Source organism: Schistocerca americana, chromosome 4, assembly GCF_021461395.2.
Source record: "Schistocerca americana isolate TAMUIC-IGC-003095 chromosome 4, iqSchAmer2.1, whole genome shotgun sequence".
Taxonomy (NCBI): domain Eukaryota; kingdom Metazoa; phylum Arthropoda; class Insecta; order Orthoptera; family Acrididae; genus Schistocerca; species Schistocerca americana.
In genome coordinates, this window is record NC_060122.1 from 402,857,528 (window position 1) to 402,877,843 (window position 20,316).

Genomic DNA, 20,316 nt, shown 5'->3' on the forward strand with positions numbered 1-20,316 from the left:
CCCGAAGTTATTCGATCTATACATTTGGTAAGCAGTAAAGGGAACCAAAGAAAAATTTGGACCAGCAATTAAAGGTCAGGGAGAAGAAATAAAAACTTTGTAATTTGCCGATGACATTGTAATTCCGTCGGAAACAGCAAAGGAGTCGGAAGAGCAGTTGGACGGAATAAACAGCGTCTTGAAAGTAGGATATAAAATTAACTTCAACAAACGCAAAACTAGGATACTGAAATGTAGTCGAATTAAATCAAGTGACACTGAGGGAATATGATTATCGAACGAGAAACTAAAACTAGTAGATTAGTTTTGCTACTTCGGCAGGGAAATAGCTGACGATGGCCTAAGTAGACGGGATATAAAATGTAGACTGGTAATGGCAAGAAAACCATTTCTAAAAAAGAATAATTTGTTAATACCGAATATGGATTCAAGTGTTCCGTCGAGTGTAGCCTTATATGGAAGTAAAATGTGGACGATATAAAGCTCAGACAAGAACAGAACAGAAGCTTTTGAAACGTGGTGCTGTACTGAATAGAATTAGGGAGAAATGAAGTTTGTGGCACAATTTAGCTAAAAGAAGGGATCAGTTGACAGGACACATTCTGAGACATACTGACATAATTCGAGGGAAGTATACGTGGTAAAAATCGTAGAGGGAGACGAAGAGACGAATAAAGTAAGCAGTCAGAAGGCAGTAGATTTCAGTAGTTAAGATCAAGAAGCTTGCAGAATGGAGTAGCATAAAGAGCGGCATAAAACCAGTCTTCGGACTGAAGACCGCAATAACAGCAACAATGGAACCTTTCGTTCGTATCCACAGAATTAAAACACTTGTAACTACTTATAATGTTGTATAACATTTGTGGCTCACATTTTTACAAACGATCTGTTCATATGTGTTACAGGAGTCGAAAGTGGTAGGGGTAGTAAACATTTTCATTCCAGCTGTTGCCGGTACATGATTTTTGACAAATGTGTGCAAGACGTTGAGCGTCAACTATCGAAAACATAGAAACGCAAGAGCCTTAAGCCGTCGTCATACGCCTATGATTTCGAATGTGAACGGGTTACGTGACGAGTTTCTGGCATAAAAGCGTGTAAAAGGCACTTTCCGAGTCTATCCGAACGTGCAGAGCAATATCAGGCGTATCAGATATTCTGAACGAGCATTCGAATGTGGACTAGTGAAATGTAAACACGCCATCTGCATCCCAAGTTATGGTCGCTCCTCGTTTCTACACATTAATAGTAATCTCAGACTTCAATCAGATCTTGATAAGCTTCCAAATTGTGCAAGGGCTGGCAACTTGCTTTAAATGTTTAGAAATGTAAAATCGTGCGCTTCACAAAACGAAGAAAAAGGTAGTATCCTATAACTATAATATCAATGAGACACTGTTTGCATCGTCCAACTCATACATACACCAATGTGTAACACTTTTCAGGGATATGAAATGGAATGATCACATGGGCTCAGATGTGGGTAAAGCAGTTGGGGCAGTGCGATCAGTCTACAAAGGGGATTGCTTACAAATCTCTCGTGTCACCGATTCTAGAATATTGATCAGATGTGTGGGACCTGTATCTAATAGGACTAATAGGGAATATTGAACGTATGCAGAGAAGGGTAGTACGAATGGGCATAGGTTTGTTTGATCCGTGGGAGAGTGTCATAGAGATGCTGAAGGAACAGAACTGGAAGACTGTTGAAGATAGACGTAAACTATCCCTAGGAATTCTATTAACAAAGTTTAAAGAAACGGCTTTAAATGATGACTCTAAGTATCGCCCACATAAGGATCGTGAGGTTAAGATTAGAATAATTACTGCCCGCACAGAGGCATTCAAACAATCATTCTTGCGGTGCTCCATACGTGAATGGAACGGGAAGAAATCGTAATAGGTGGTACAATGGGACGTATCCTCTGCCATGCACCTCGCGGTGGTTTGCAGAGTATAGATGTAGATATAGATGTAGGTAGACAGCAGTGTCTCTGCGGCAAGAATTTTGTGTTTCGTGATAGATGCATTTAAATATGAACAATGGCTGTACCACCATCATAAACATTATCGTGCAGAGTCTGTATTCCGTGTCTTTAAAACAGTGAAAAGCTAGTTTATGTTTGTCCTCTTCGGGCTACCGTATGTAGGTTACGCGTGTCAGCGACAGCAGGCAATTGCCGCTGCAGTGCGCTGCGGTCGCATATGCTCAAGTCGCGATATATGTACCGTATATACGAGACGGATCGTGTCTGAGCGTTCTAAGCATGGTGAAAACCACGTCAGCGCGCTGCACGCTGGGAGCCAAGTCCCGTGTAAAGGTGGTTTTGTTTTGTGAGAGAGAAATGGTTCTGAGCACTATGGGACTTAACTTCTGAGGTCATCAGTCCCCTATAACTTAGAACTACTTAGACCTAACCAACCTAAGGACATCACACATATCCATGCCCGAGGCAGGATTCGAACCTGCGACGTAGCGGTCGCGCGGTTCCAGACTGTAGCGCCTAGAACTGCTCTGCCACTCCGGCCGGCTGTGAGAGAGAATTATTGTGAGTAGAGGTGTCTGAGCCAATGACTTGGAACAAAGTACATGAGCGCTTCACAGAGGAACCGCCTGCCACACTGTGAAGAGAATGGCACGTGACAAGAGGGACGTGTAGGTTGCGGTGGGGAAGCGCCCATCTTCAGGCTCGGCGTGCACCGCGGCGAGGTGTGCGGCTAATGACGGCGCACCGTTAGGGTCGCGGCCCCCGCTACACGCGCGGTCGCTCACGCAGCCACACGTCTCCCTCTGCCGCACGTTCGGCAGTCACAGTTACTTTTTTGTGACACTGCGGATGATATCCACGAGCTGCTCATTCTCTACAAAAGCTAATAGGAATGTAAAGTGTTAATAAAGTTCGCGCCTCTCGAGTCGCGGCGCATGGGAAAACTGAGATGCTTGACACTAAGGAATGGCTCTTCGCAGTTCTTTGTCACTTTCTTTCCACAAAAATCTACAGTTCAGACAAATATCTTCAGTAAACACTACTCAAAACTTAAATTTATAGCAAATGTTTCATTTATTTTTGCATTTTCGTGGAGTCCACAGCTTCGATGTGGTCTGAGAATGAATACCTGATCCAAGCAGGTTGTAATCTGTTGATTATCGTGCAATTAGCCAGTTTTAACTGTAGGTCATTTTCTGGCACCTGCAATACATTCATAAAATGGGGACATTGGTTTATATATTAATAGTCTACGACGGAGTGAGAATGACTGTAGCCAATCCCCGGTGTTATTCAATCTGTATTTTGAGCAAGCAGTAAAGGAAAAAAAATTGGGAGTAGGAACTAAAACCCAGGGAGAAGAAGTAAAAACCTTAAGGTTTGCCGATGACTCTTTAATTCTGTCAGAGACAGCAAAGTACTTGGAAGAACGGTTGAACGGAAAGCACAGTGTCTTGAATGGAGGATATAAGACGAACATCAACAAAAGCAAAATGAAGATAATGGAATGTAATCGAATTAAATCAGGTGACGCTGAGCGAATTACATTAGGAAGTGAGACACTTAAAGTAGTAAAGAAGTTTCGCTCTTTGGGGAGCAAAATAACTGATGATGGGCGAAGTAGAGAGGATATAAAATGTAGACTGGCAATGGAAAGGAAAGCGTTTCTGAAGAAGAGAAATTTGTTAACATCGAGTACAGATTTAAATGTCAGGAATTCGTTTCTGAAAGTATTTCTATGAAGTGTAGCCATGTGTGGAGGTGAAACACGAACGATAAACAGTTTAGACAAGAAGAGAACAGAGCGTTTTGAAATGTGGTGCTACAGAAGATGGGTGCAGATTAGATGGGCAGATCACGTAACTAATAAGGAGGTACTAAATAGAATTGGGAGGAGTTCGTGGCACAGCTTGACTACAAGAACGGATCGGTTGGTAGGACACATTCTGAGGCGTCTACGGGAGCGGAGACTAAAAATCTTAGAGGGAAGCCAAGAGATGAATACACTAAGCAGATTCAGAAAGATGTAGGTTGCAGTAGTTACTCGGAGATGAAGAGGCTTGCACAGGATAGAGTAGCATGGAAAGCTATTCAAACCACTTCAAAATGGTTCAAATGGCTCTGAGCACTATGGGACTTAACATCTGTGGTCATCAGTCCCCTAGAACTTAGAACTACTTAAACCTGACTAACCTAAGGACATCACACACATCCATGCCCGAGGCAGGATTGGAACCTGCGACCGTAGGGGTCACGCGGTTCCAGACTGAAGCGCCTAGAACCGCACGGCCACACCGGCCGGCATCAAACCAGTCTTTGGACTGAAGACCACAACAACAACACAGTCTACAAGCTCTCGTATATACATATACTTCATGATTCATTTCATATTTTACGACGTCGTTAGTATATGTGGACAGGTGTACAACATATTTCTATGGGTATATGGTAAAGAAACAATGAAATAGCGTACATAATTACGTCAATTCGCCAATACATGCTTACATGTACATGAAGTGTCCACAAATTCCTGTTTTTCAGAAATGCTTTTCTTGCTACTGACAGTCTGCCTTTTAAATCTCCACAACTTCGGGTATCGGTAGTTATTTTCTGCACAAATACCAAAACTCATCTTCTACTTTTAGTGTCACATGTTCTAATGTAATACCCTTAACATCACCTGATTTAATTCGACTGCATTCATTACCCTTGTTTTACTTTTGTTACTGTAGATAGAGGCACAGAGTTTTTAAATCATACACTGATTTTAATCACTGTAGGCTGTCAGTTTTATTCTTTTATTTTAATTGACAGCTCACGGTGTTTAAATGGGTCCATCATTTAGACGATACATTGAAGCTGCGTACATGTACATGAAGAAATTACGGAGTTACTAGTTCGCGATTTGTATTGGCCTACGTCAGTCAATACTTCGTTGGTGAGTACCTTATTTGACTCCACCACGTGGGATGAAGTGCGTCCAGGGTGGCTTTTTAGCACTAAAATTTTTTATGTGTTTATCTACTCTCTCCGGTATGGTCATCTACGAGTTCTCTATAGTAGTTTACTACCTATCTGAATACAAGTTAGAATACAAGTACTGTGGGGTACGTCCTTCATTAAATTTGGGGAACAAAACTGACTGCACAAACTGAATTGCACATTCATTGCCCTATTGTTTGGCGATAACGGCTCGTGTAAACTTCGCTGGTCGCGCGTCGTCTAATTGAACCATGTTTTTTTATGTTAGTAGTTTGGTTCAAAAAACGGCTCTGAGCACTATGGGACTTAACTTCTCAGGTCATCAGTCTCCTAGAACTTAGAGCTACCGAAATCTAACTAACCTAAGAACGTCACACACATCCATGCCTGAGGCAGAATTCGAACCAGCGACCGTAGTGGTCGGGCGTTTCCAGATTGTAGCACCTTGAACCGCTCGGCCACTCCGGCCGGCAGCAATTTGGAAAAAAATTTATTCGCAACAATAAGACATACATGGTGACCTTGCTTCTTCTGTCTTTCCTCAAGACACAGTGACAGTAATCTACAGGACATCCACGACCGTCCACTCTTATTACTCTTTATCAATTTCATTCGCCCTGAGAGTTTTATCTTTGACACGGCTACAGCCGTTACGTCAGCTTTGGCTGTGCTGTCTAATAATCCTACATTTCTCTTAATTCTCCCTCAGCTACAGGATTTATAGCAGCTCCTCCTGTGCTGTATTCCATATGTCTTTCGAACATCAATCACATTTTCCTGCTATGTCACATATTTTGCTTGGCCACCTATTGCTGGCAGACCTACCGCTATCATGAACGTTACTTCTCGAGGAACCTGGAGCGGTAGAGATGATTACACAAAGGTCAGTAACTAGTCTCGCATCCTTTGGTATACCAGAGATTTGCTGTTTTGAAAGAATGCCACATGATGTCAGGACAGTTGACACTAACTAAACAATTCTATCGAACTCGTTATTATTGTTCCAGTTCACTGGTCCCGTAGCACGACATAAACTTCTCTTATCGAAGTAAGTAGTACTTGTTACCTATGAGGGCAGTCAAGTGAGAACCTAACACTCACTACAGTGGTACTGTGGAATGGTTCTCTTCGAAATCAGTAGCCGGCCGCTGGCTGACCCACAACCTCACCCACTCTCGCACTTCCTCCTATGACTGAAAGCGACGTCCACGCATGTCTTTCTTCAAGCTGCCAAATATGTGTAAATCACACGGTGAAAGATCCGGCTGTGTGGAGGATGTTGCAGTGTCTCCCAACAAAATTGTTGAAGCATAGCCTTCGTCAGATTGACAGAGTGAAGGCTGACTATATTGTGCAACAGAATCATTCCGTACAATAGCATTCCGACAGCCTGAGGGCAAACGGCAAATTAAAAGTGGAAACATCCCATATCTCTCCTGCCAACGGAATCTAAACCTTTTCACACAAGTTCCAGTAAGGTCATGATAACCTCCTTCTTCGACTGCAGGAGCCCTTGTTCTTAAAGTTCCTCGAGCCTGTAACCACAATAAAGCGCAGCGATGTGAGAACACTTCGCAGAAACTGCGACGAGCCGTAAAGTCAAAACGCCCAGGACTACTGTCGGACAGAATGATTCTGTTGCGCTATGACGCCCGCCCACACACTACCAATTAGACGAAAATTACGCTCCATCGATTTTGTTGGAAAACACTGAAATCTTCTGTACATCCCGAATTTTTCACTGTATGACTTTCACATCTTTGGTGATCTGAAGAAAGGCATGCATAGTGTTCGGTTTCAGTTGAAAGAGGATGTATAAGAGTGGGTGCGGTTGTGGATCAGTCAGCGGCCGAACGCTTTCTACGAAACAGTAGTTAATCGTCTCGTCTCTCAAAGGGATGAATGTCTAAACACGTGTGGTGATTACTTTCGAATGGTACCATTCCAAGATCCCACTGTGGAGTGTGTTCGGTTTTCGTTTGACTACCTCTTATACTTTCCCTGGGTGTCACATTGTCCCCAGATTACATGTCCTAGTGTTGCTGGCTTGGAATCAGTAGCTATGACCACAAAATCTGCATAATACTTATCCTTAACTACTGACAAATGGTACTTATATTGTTGGTAATTATCCTAAAACATCCACATCGCGGCATGAAGTGCTCAGTAAGAAAACGTAGCTATTCTGGCTTATCCTTAACGATTACCTAAGTTTCAGGGAACCAAAGGTTTCCCTACCCTTAGCCAAGTGATCTGTCGGCACTGGCAGGTTTAGCCCCCTTTCGGGCGACGTACGCAGCACATTATTGTGTGACATTTGGGGTATGGAGTCGAGTGTCCACGTAGACAGCCCAGACTGCGTATGACAGATGTTAACTGTTCATCTATCTGTCCTGTACCGAGTACTAAAACAGTATCTCACTGCGAATGCGACATTACGGAAAAATTGGCAGAGGCCAAGCCCAAGGATATAGGACCCACGAGTGGTTAGAGTCCAAGCTACTGCTTACAGATGTTGATGTTGTACACGACGATCCTTCAGCACTCTGTACTTCTGCAGAAGACTTCGTTCACCGTACACCATGTAATACTTTCTCTTCGTCGTCATCTTCATCTATCTTCATCTCCATCAATCAATCTTCTTTTCTATTCAACACATTTCTGGCACCGAATATGACAGGGCGTTGGGAACGTGTGCTAGAGATTCGCTGCCAGAGATGTTTATGTGTACAGCAGAAGAAGACAGCCCGTGGATACAAATACATTTCACTCTTTAATAGCTTGTTTATGCCTTCGACGCATGTATTGAGCACACCTCCTCCTTCTCTCTCTTTCTGTGTCTACCTTTCCTCCCTCTGTCATCCACCACATCCTCTCATCTCTGTCAACCCCTCCTCCTTGCTCGGCCTCTTCATCTCCTCCTCCCTCTCTCTTTGTCCATTTCGTCCGCTCCTCTCTCCCTGATCATATCTTCCTCCCTCTCCCTCTGGCCATATCCTCCTTGCCCACTCTCCCACAACTGCCTCATGCATCTCCCCCTCCTCCGACTCGCTCTGTCCATCTCCTCCTCTATCCATCTCAACCTGTCCCCAGCCATGCAAATTAGTGCTTGAAGCCCTTGCAATACAGTTCGATAAACCAAACCGATACAACTACCACAAAATGCCTACCTGCAATATAGGCTGCAGATCTGGGGCTTAAAAATCATTTATACATAGTGGCTGCTATGCAAATCAGGCCGATAAAGCAGGCTGATACTACTCCAAGACAAAGAGCTTTGCCATGCAAGGCAGCCTACACGTCGGGGCCCGTACAATCATTTATTGCCCTGCAAATCAGGTTGATTTGGTAGTTCAATACTGCTTCCATACTACATGCCTGTCGTTCAGGGCTCAAAAAACACGTATTTGCCGGTATCTCTGCTCCTATTAGAACTACACTACTGGCCATTAAAATTGCTACACCACGAATATGACGTGCTACAGAAGCGAAATTTAACCGACAGGAAGAAGATGCTGTGATATGCAAACGATTAGCTTTTCAGAGCATTCACACAAGGTTGGCGCCGGTGGCGACACCTACAACGTGCTGACATGAGGAAAGTTTCCAACCGATTTCTCATACACAAACAACAGTTGACCGGCGTTGCCTGGTGAAACGTTGTTGTGATGCTTCGTGTAAGGAGGAGAAATGCGTACCATCACGTTTCCGACTTCGATGAAGGTCAGATTGTAGCCTATCGCGATTGCGGTTTATCGTATCGCGACATTGCTGCTCGCGTTGGTCCAGATCCAATGACTGTTAGCAGAATATGGAAGCAGTGGGTTCAGGAGGGTAATACGGAACGCCGTGCTGGATCCCAACGGCCTCGTATCACTAGCAGTCGAGATGACAGACATCCGCATGGCTGTAACGGATCTTGCAGCCACGTCTCGATCCCTGAGTCAACAGATGGGGACGTTTGCAAGACAACAACCATATGCATGAACAGTTCGACGACGTTTGCAGCAGCATGGACTATCAGCTCGGAAACCATGGCTGCAGTTACCCTTGACGCTGCATCATAGACAGGAGCGCCTACGATGGTGTACTCAACGACGAACCTGGATGCACGAATGGCAAAACGTCATGTTTTCGGATGAATCCAGGTTTTGTTTACAGCATCAGGATGGTCGCATCCGTGTTTGGCGACATCGCGGTGAAGGCACATTGGAAGCGTGTATTCGTCATCGCCATACTGGCGTATCACCCGGCGTGATTGTATGGGATGCCATTGGTTACACGTCTCGATCACCTCTTGTTCGCATTGACGGCACTTTGAACAGTGGACGTTACATTTCAGATGTGTTACGACCCGTGGCTCTACCCTTCATTCGATCCCTGCAAAACCCTACATTTCAGCAGGATAATGCACGACCGCATGTTGCAGGTCCTTTACGGGCCTTTCTGGATACAGAAAATGTTCGACTGCTGCCCTGGCCAGTACATTCTCCAGATCTCTCACCAACTGAAAACGTCTGGTCAATGGTGGCCGAGCAACTGGCTCGTCACAATATGCCAGTCACTACTCTTGATGAACTGTGGTATCGTGTTGAAGCTGCATGGGCAGCTGTACCTGTACACGCCATCCAAGCTCTGTTTGACTCAATGCCCAGGCGTATCAAGGCCGTTATTACGGCCAGAGGTGGTTGTTCTGGGTACTGATTTCACAGGATCTATGCAACCAAATTGCGTGAAAATGTAATCACATGTCAGTTCTAGTATAATATATTTGTCCAATGAATACCCTTTTATCACCTGCATTTCTTCTTGGTGTAGCAATTTTAATGGCCAGTAGTGTAGAAGGTTATAAAACTCACTCGTGAGGCCAGCTGTTTCTGTGGCAAATTTGGTTGAGATCGGTCCAGAGGTTGTGGAGGAGATACTGGACATACAAAAATACATGCACTCTACTATGTATATACAGGGTATTCCATTTATCTTGCTCATCAGAAAATAATTTTTTCTGATGCGTTAAGTAAAAAATTGTTTTAAAAATGGTTTTTAACATCATTGGGAAGTTCTTAGTGAGAGTATGCGTTTTATGTATCCCCGCAGATGCAGGAGATATGGGGTAGACGCTCAATTTTTTAAATGGAAGTACGTACGTTTTATTCAAGAATATACATACCCTCTCCAAGAGCTATTCAAAAATGTATCACACTGTACCATTTTATTCATGAATCTAGTAGCTATGGATATGATAAGTAGTACATAAATTCTCTTATTCACTTCAGTGCATTTCATCAACTAAATCATTTAACCTCTTTAAGTCGCGTTTGAACATTTTACAAATTACCAATTAACATTGAATGCAGCAGTACTGCATTATATAGTAACCGGATCTTGTTTTGTACAGTACCGTATTACAGTACATATGACGATGTAGAAGTAACATTTCCCTTTGTAGTCACTTTTACTGCGATACTACCACAACATGACAAACAGAGCGCTTACATCACATGCTCAAAATGGTGAACATTGGCATTCATACATAGAGTCACTCTGTGGATCAACGGCGCCCTGTGATGACTCTAAAAGCATCAATAATGCGTTGTTTCTCGTTATAATGGGTCACTCTCCTTTAAAATTACCTTTTTTTTATAGAAATAACCGATACTAAGTAAACTCTCGATTCTTGTATAGGTGAACATTATCGGCTGTTTAACTGAATAAACTACATATGAGTTTGTGTACGATGTATTATATTTCAGGCTAAAATGTATAAAAAGATATTAATGTGTGACAGTCGATATGTACTAATAGTTAAAATTATTCTTCTTTCGGAAAAATTTGAAATGACGAAATTTCTGGTATGCTTCAAATTCATTTTATTATTGGCACAATCTAACGCGAATTACTAAATTTATTCCTGGATCGGTTTATAAAATAATGTTATATTTTGTGACGATTCTTCTGTTGACAAGAAAGTTTGTAAGCTCTTTTGTTTCGTAAACTCTTTGAAATATATTGTGACTACCGCAGGACGTAGGTAGTACTGGTCATGCCTCTAATGGAATCTGACGTGTTTTTGATTGCGTCACTAATAATGTTATTGAAGGTTTTATGAAACTGAAAATTGTAAAGTCAGTGTGAGTTAGAAGAATGGGATGGAATAAAAAGAAATTCATAGCAACAGGCAAATATTCATCAGTTTATTCCGTCTTCAGGAACTCAGAACATTAAATCCAAATTTCAGCTGCAAGAATGTACCCCTAGACAAGACTTTGAGCCAACGACAACAACAACGAGATAATGAAGATAAGTAAAAAGTTTTGCTTTTGTATATCTTACTCCTCTCGAAGCTTTTGGACATGTTAAAGAGGCTAAGAGAATTTAATAGTGATGAGTGGGAGGGTAAGATTACAACGTCCTGTGGTGTTGTTAGAACATTTTGGTAGACAGCATCCTCGAATGCTCCAAACAGAAAAAAACCTCCATCAGTGTAAGATCCGGAAATCGGGCAGGCCAGTTAAGTAGCCCGCCATGTCCAATACACCTACCAGGGTATTTACGCTCCAGAATTCGTCGTGCTCGTAAGGCGTTACGTGTTTTCCATCATACTGATACCACATGACAGTCCTGTGCTTCAGAGATACGGCGTCCAAGAGAACAAGAAGAGTGTGTCTGCATTTTGATTGCCATTTGCCGAACCAAACATTAGCGTTCAATGAACGCTGACGCTCTACCTGTCGCAGCCATTATAGATTTTTGGTGGACCAGTAATGCATATTTCTAATATTGCTATTTGGTTGTTGGAGAATGACGCCCCGTCGGTAAAAATAACGTCTGAGAAGAAATTAGGGTTAGTCAGAAGTTGTTGCTGAGCCCACTGACAAAACTGAACCCTGTTGCTGATGTTATTTCCATGAAGTTCTTTGTGTAAATGAACATGATAAGCATGGAATTTATGACGTTGCAGAATGCGATGTGTACATGTTTTCGAAACACTAATTTCTCACTGGACTCGCATTCGGGAGGACGACGGTTCAATCCCGCGTCCGGCCATCCTGATTTAGGTTTTCCGTGATTTCCCTAAATCGTTCCAGGCAAATTCCGGGATGGTTCCTTTCAAAGGGCACGGCCGACTTCCTTCCCCGTCCTTTCCTAATCCGATGAGACCGATGACCTCGCTGTCTGGTCTCCTTCCCCAAAACAACCAACCAACGACTAATTTCTTGTTGGTTGGTTGGTTGGTTTTGGGGAAGGAGACCAGACAGAGTGGTCATCGGTCTCATCGGATTAGGGAAGGATGGGGAAGGAAGTCGGCCGTGCCCTTTCAGAGGAACCATCCCGGCATTTTCCTGGAGTGATTTAGGGAAATCACGGAAAACCTAAATCAGGATGGCCGGACGCGGGATTGAACCGTCGTCCTCCCGAGTGCGAGTCCAGTGTCTTACCACTGCGCCACCTCGCTCGGTAATTTCTTGTTGAATTCGCCGTGTGCTGACTTGAGGATTCACAGCTACGACAGCGAACACAGCGACCTCAACAGCTTCGTCTGTTTGTGTTATACGACGATATCGAGATCATGCATTTAAACTGCACGGTCCACTTGTCGAGAAGTGAAACGACAAAACATCCAGTGAGAGGGCGATGGCTCGTCAGGGAATCGTCTACTGTACAGTACTTGTGCCTGAACAGAATTTCGCCCGCCTACAGCAGATTACAGTAAATATATGTATAGTAGAATACAAGATAGATATAACAACATAGTAATCATAATGTATCTAACAATACTGAACATAAAAATGCAAGTTACTAAATTATTTCCTGTCAACGTACCTTCTCTGTAGATCAGCAGCGTTTCTACCTTATCGTAATGCGTGTACATCACAAACCTTTACACAACAGAAATTTTATTCATAGTGTGTACTACCGCCATGCAGTTACTAAGTTACTCTGACGCAGGACTATAGTGGTATGCAGCGTACTGTACGCTAAAGCAACATCAAATGAGAACAGCGACTCCCTGTTCTGCGCTCATACGCAGCACACTGCGCCTGGTACACGCGACGCTCGGGGATCAAAGCACAGCTACAATACCTGAGGACGGGCTTATAACAGTCCGAAACCGGTCGTATGAAAGTAAAGTAATTTACAACTGAAGCGGTATTTTCAATCTCTGCTATAATGCCCAGTTGCGGATGTTTTTCCAACAGGATTGTTTGTAGTAATTATGTCGGTGTGTGAGAGAACCTTGGAAAACTGAAAGCACGAGTTCGTCCATACCAGGTGTACCGTCTCCTTCAGTATGAAAATACCATACCTCACACGTGCGTTGCAACATGTACAACAATCGGACGCCTTCGGTTCACAGTCATCGATCATCCTCCACACAGTCCCGACTTTGCCTCCTCCATTTTTGATCTGTTTCCATAACTTAGAGAACACGTTTGAGGACTTTACTTTGGCAGTGATGAAGCAGTGCAAGCAGAGGTGAGGTTGTGGCTCCGTCATTAAGTCAAACATTTTACAGTGACGTTATTAACGAATTAGTCTTTCATTGGGAGAAATCTGTTCCTCACCACGGTGATTATGTTGAGGAATAAGTATGTAACCGTGAAGTATAAAGATGTAGATTGTTAATAAAGTTCGTTTTATTTAAAAAGCTTTGAGAGCTCCCACGTAAAATATTCGGAGACATTAGTTTTCAGCACGGACTCGTCACTCAGATTCACTGTCAGAAACCTGGCAAACCTAACTTTACGCGTTTAACCATCAGCCACATCATTAATACCTTCATTTATTAATACAATAGACTTCTTCGGTAGTAACAAGTGAAAGATCGTATTCAATTTCGTTCCAGCATTCTACCACAGGGCAAGTATCAGTCAGAAAGAAAATGTTACTAATTATGTAAATGTATTTTGGCACTTAAGATATACGATTTATCGGCTAATGGTGGGACAGTGTCACAGAAATGTAGCATCCAGCACGTCCAAGGCTCGTCGTTGTATCACTACATGCAGCTCAGAGATCTCCCACCGTAGGCAATTCCTATAGCTCCTTTGTCGGCCACTCAGCATTCAACACTGGGAAATTCACTGACAGAATGGGTATTAGACCGATAACAAAAAGCAGATAACACAGTGGCACAATCAAGACGACGATGTGACTGGTGATACCGGAAGGGGACAACAGACAACCCTTTGCCCTCACCTGCACTCTGTAACTATGTGACTCAGGTTTGTATTTCGGTTCTCACCGATGGAACTTAATTTTTCTAGAAAATAGTAAAGAGACAATGATTCTGGAATCTCCTCCTGCGTGCACCCGGGAAAATTAGTCCTATTTTCCTTGTGAAACCACCCATATTCTCAAATAGAAAGATAATTGCCAAATGTACTTACTCTGTGTGGATACGGTGAATTTTTTATTATTTAGTTTTTGGTTTGTTTATGCTGGCAAATGAAGACTGTGGTTTTCTATCTTAGTTTACAAAGAAAACATACACTGCAAATACGCTGAGGTGACAAAACTCATAGGATACCACCTAATACAGTGTCAGACCTCCTTTTTCCTGGCATAGTGCAGTAGCTCGGCATGGACTCAACAAGTCATTGGAAGTCCGCTGCAGAAATATTGAGCCATGCTGCCCCTATAGCCGTCCCTATTTGCGAAATCGTTGCCGGTGCAGGATTTTGTACAAGAATTGGCCTCTCGATTATGTCCCATAAATGTTCGATGGGATTCATGTTGGGCGATCTGGGTGGTCAAACCATCCTCTCGAACTTTTCAGGAAATTCTTCAAAGAAATCGCGAACAGTTGCGGCCCAGTGACATGACTTTGTTGCTATATAACACAACGTTCATGAATGGCTGCAAGTAGCCAAACATAACCATTTCCAGTCACAATCGGCTCAGTTGCACCAGAGGACCCAGTCCATTCCTTTTAAACACAGCCCACACCATTATGGAGTCATCATCCTCCTTGTTGATAGCTTGGGTCCATGGATTCGTGAGGTATGCGCCACACTCGTATCCTACATTCAGCTCTTACCGACTGAAATCGGAGCTCATCTGACCACGTCACGGATCTCCAGCAGTCTAGGGTCCAAACGATATGGTCGCGAGACGAGGAGAGACGCTGTAGACATATCGTGCTGTTAGCGAAGGTACTCGCCTCGGTCGTCTGCTGTCATAGCTCATTAATGCCAAATTTCGCCGCACTTTCCTAACGGGTACGTTCGTCGTACGTCCCATATTGATTTCTACAGTTATTTCACGCGGTGTCACTTATCTGTTAGCTCCAACAACTCTACGCATGTGTGCCGGCCGCGGTGGTCTAGCGGTTCTGGCGCTGCAGTCCGGAACCGCGGGACTGCTACGGTCGCAGGTTCGAATCCAGCCTCGGGCATGGGTGTGTGTGATGTCCTTAGGTTAGTTAGGTTTAAGTAGTTCTAAGTTCTAGGGGACTTATGACCTAAGATGTCGAGTCCCATAGTGCTCAGAGCCATTTGAACCATTTCTACGCATGTGTCGCTGCTCTCTACATTGTCCGCAGTTAGAGATAATACCTGAAATATGCTACCTCGGCTCACTCTTGGCACTTTCTATCTCGGAATATTGAATTTCCTAACGACTTCAGAAATGGAATGACCTATGCGACTACCTCCAACTACCATTCCGCGTTCAAAGTCTGTGAATCCCCGTCGTGAGGCCACAGCCACGTTGGAAACCTTTTCACATGAATCACTTGACTTCAACCGACTGCTCCACCGTTGCACTGCCCTTTTATAATTTGTGTAAGCGACACTACGCCATTTGCATTTGTGCATATTGCTTTTCCATGACTCTTGTCACGTCAGTGTAATAGCCCTATACGAAATGCTTGTCCCATAGTTACCGTAATGCAAAAATTATGAAAATCTTTAAAAAATGAGGATTATAGAGAAAGATAAAAGGCAGAAAATGTATAAAAGCGACTAAGATAATGGGTAACAAATTCCTAAATATTAAAGTTTATGCAGTGCAAGAAATCAGTGACTGTCTTGGACGATATATCATTATTTCAAGAAAAGAAAAAAGAAATTTTACGTCACGTCGATGGGGGAGATCATTAGAGACGGAGTGCAAGATGAAATTGGGAAAGGATGGGAAAGAGAATGAGCAACGCCTTTTCCAAAAATATGGACAAACACACGATGATTTGAACTCCACTGCCCTCGAATGCGAATTCAGTGTTTTAATCACTGACTGACACCCCTCGGTTTATTTCGAGAGATAAGTAATTAGTACTTTTTTGATACTGTAGAAATACTCTATTTCTTAGATGTATTGAGGTAAATTCTTACACTATCAAATGTTACTTCGCATATGGATATCCGTAGACACATGACGTGCGACGAGTTTGAATGTAATGTAAACTGAAAGGCCTGCGGGTCTCTGGTATTGCTGATATTTTAACTGTAGATATTAAGTTAAATATGTGTAGTGGTTCTTACTTGGCAGATGATGGTGCAAAGATTGTATGAGGCAATCGTGCCTTCTGGTTGAATGGGTTAAAGATAGTTATTTCTGGAATCAGCAACCGCATAATGTTTTACCCTTTTACTACACGTAAGATACTTATGTTTTAGGAAGTTTAGTTTATTGTCTCATTATCATCACCAGTATCAGCAGCAGCAACAGCATCAGCAGCCGGGTGGGATTCACAGCAGGGTGCAGTTCTCTTATAGACTTTTTCGTTCGTTACGATCTTCAGCGACTGGGATTTACTGTACTGTACCGTAAAATTTCGCTAGACAATGCTAGATTTTCGGACCCATACTCTTCACATTATCAGGGATTTTAAGGAAGTGACAAGAAGTAAACTAGTGGAGCACTGCGGCACACAGGATATCTACAGCAGATCGGCGAACTCTGTTAACCTTCTCTATCGGTGTGTGATTAATGAAATATCGTACAAGAGCTAGCCAATATACGAGGGTCACTCCAAAAGAAGTGCACACCATTTTTGTAAAAATACAGTTTTCATTCTGCAAGTTTTACAGCGTGTAGTTACATCTTTCCCGTTTGTTTTCAAACTTAGTTCAACCTGTTCGCGTGAGTGGCGCCGTCACAGCCTGTCTTCAAGATGGCTGCTACGCTTGACGTTCGTCAGAAGCAACGTGCTGTCAAAGAATTCCTGTGCAATGAAAACGAGACAGTGGGAAACATCCACAAGAGATTGAAAAAGGTGTATGGAGATGCTGCTGTAGATCGTAGTACAGTTAGTCGGTGGGCAAGCAGGTTACGTGATGAAAGCGGGCTTGACAATATTGACGATTGTCCTCGCAGCGGCTGGCCTCGTACTGCACACACTGCAGACAATGTACAGAGAGTTAACGAATTGGTGACTGCTGACAGACACATCACAGTGAACGAATTGTCAAGCTACATTGGGATAGGGGAAGGTAGTGTTTGCAGAATACTGAAAGTGTTGGCATTAAAAACGGTTTGTGCTTGGTGGGTTCCCAGGATGTTGACAGTGGCTCACAAAGAAACAAGAAAAACGGTATGCAGCAAACTTTTCGAACAGTAAGAGAATGGTAGAGATGAAGTTCTTGGAAGAATTGTGACAGGTGATGAAACATGGCTCCATCATTTTTCACCAGAGACGCCAATCAATGGAGTGGCATCATGCAAATTCACCCAAGAAAAAAAAAAAAATTCAAAACCACACCTTCTGCTGGAAAAGTTATGGCTACAGTGTTTTTCGATCCCGAAGGACTCTTGGACTCTTGCTTGTGAACATCGTGCCAAGTGGAACTACCATAAATTTTGATGCATATGTGACGACACTGAAGAAACTTAAAGCTCGACTGGGTCGTGTTCGACCACATTGGCAAAAGCAGGATGTTTTGCTGTTGCACGACAATGCACGGCCACACGTCAGTCAAAAAACCATGCAAGCGGTCACAAAACTCGGACGGACAACACTGAAACACCTGCCTTGCAGCCCTGACGTGGCTCCGTGTGACTATCGTCTCTTTGGAAAACTGAAAAACTCTCTTCGTGGAACAAGGTTTGAAGATGATGACTATAATTTTACCGCGCGGGTATACAGGCGCCGGTCCCAAGATGGCGTAAGGCAGTGGAGAGGGATGGAAATTATGAGGAGAAATGAAAATATTGTTCCTAAAGGATGTATCTACACACTGTAAAACTTTCAAACATGTAGAATAAAAGATGGATTTTTTAAAAAAAATAGTGTGCATTTCTTTTGAAGTGACCCTCGTATATGCAAGGGATGATTTGATAGGGTGTATAATATGGCAAATAAAACAAATAGTTGCTGGGACTTTGAAAGCTGCTTTCTCTGTCGTATAGCTTACAGCATCTGTGAGTCATTCCCCGTCAATATAACTTAATCACTAATCTTTATATGTGTTCAGCCATATCACTGTGTAACTCAGCATACAGCTCTGGTGTTTGTTGTTTCTTAAGAAACTCTATTAACGTAAAACAAAGGCTAGTCGTGGAGTGTTTACCGAAGCTATATTATCGGCATTATCGCAGCATTTTTGAAATCAGTATGTTCACCGTGACACCGTAAGTGAATCTTTCCGCTCGCGTCATGCTTCCTCTTTGTCCACCCCTGGCACTCCCCTCTCAGCAACATCAGCCAGAAAAATACTTCATGCGGCAGCTGCTGCATCATCTTCTGTAAACCAGTTTGTATCGTATGATCATGGCGACGACAGTCAATTCACCTGACGTTCTGCTTAAAGAACTGCAGTGTTATTTGAATCATATTGAGTATTTTGATTTCATGTCGATATACAACTAAATAAATGCAGTATGTACTTTGTTGTAAGCGTTTCATCTCAGTTTATTAAGAAATTTCTTCATCGCTAGCGTATGTTGATTTTGACGTTACTTAACACTGTTGGTATAACAAAAAGAAATAGTTGATTCAATTGTAATAAAATTCTTAATGCAGTTGACCTTTCGGTCATCACAGATATAAGGGCAATCATATAGTATGGCCACCTAAGGAATATATTCGATAAGAATTTGAATAATGGTAAGAACAGGCCACAACCTGACTCTCCAATTTTTTTAATGTGATAGCTTTGTCCTATGTATGGGTAAAGAGATTAAACAAGAAAACAACGAATTTTGCAACACTTCAAAGTTACTTCTGGATTGCTACAAATTTTTTCTCATCAGATAGTGCACCTCATAACAAAACCACGATTACAGTAAATTAATTAGATTTTTTTACTTTACTAATAAAGTTTATTTTTGGTTAGGCCCTCGATTTAATAGTGTTCATTTTTCAGGCAACTTCAAAGTGATTTATTAGCTATCACAGTTACACTGCTTATAATAATTGCAAATTAGATATCCTAGAAGGACGAAAGACATGAGGTTCATTTTCACTAACTGAACCTGTCAACCCGTCTATTGTAGCCTAACAACGTACTAAACGGGTACACAGCTCGCTGTTTCGTCTGCATGATACTTTCTGTAAGATCACAAAGAATTGGAGATTTTCGTGGTATTGGCTTTGGTAGTGAGTTCATGATTTTTACCAGTTATTGTTCATGACTTTCATAAAAGCTGCAAACAAGAGAGCAAGCTGAGCACTTGTGGTTTCATTCTTAAACCAACAACTAGCCTACGCACAGTAATTCTTTGTACGTTGTGCCATTCTGCCGAAACTTGAACGTAGATTTTTTGCTGTAAAACACGTTGTACGGCTAACTTTATGTTCGTTTCAGATCACTGACAGGCGCTTTTTCTCTCTGTTCCCTAAAAATAAAAAAATAAGAAATATCAAATTTATGAATACAGTTCATACTATGCGAACCATGTACGTACCATATTATCTAACCAAAGTTGCGTCGTATAAACCAATAATAAATTTTGGACATGTGTTCTAGACTTACTTATGCATGTGCTAATTTTGTTAGCTTGTTTATTTCCTACTTTTTTCCATACAATGAGTCATCAAGAGTAAGTCTGGACAACCACTTGCAAGCACAAAGGCAATGTAAATACATTACAACTTGGTTCGTAACACTGACGTCTGCTGATTGTCCACACGCAAAACACTAAAACTACTGCTACTTGCTGATTCAGTTTCCATATGTGAGCAATGTCATATACTTCCTCTACTTACAGTTGCTCAAATTTCATAAGTGATCGCAGATCGCTGTGTTTTATGAAATAATTGGCCCAGTTTTTGAGAGTATTATTTGTGATTGATTTCTAGAGTTTATAGCTGTGTCTTAGCAGATGTTAGTGATTTCAAGTTTAATTCTTTTAGGCATCTATACTTTGACTTCGATTCAGTGGTTACCTAATTACCTTTTCT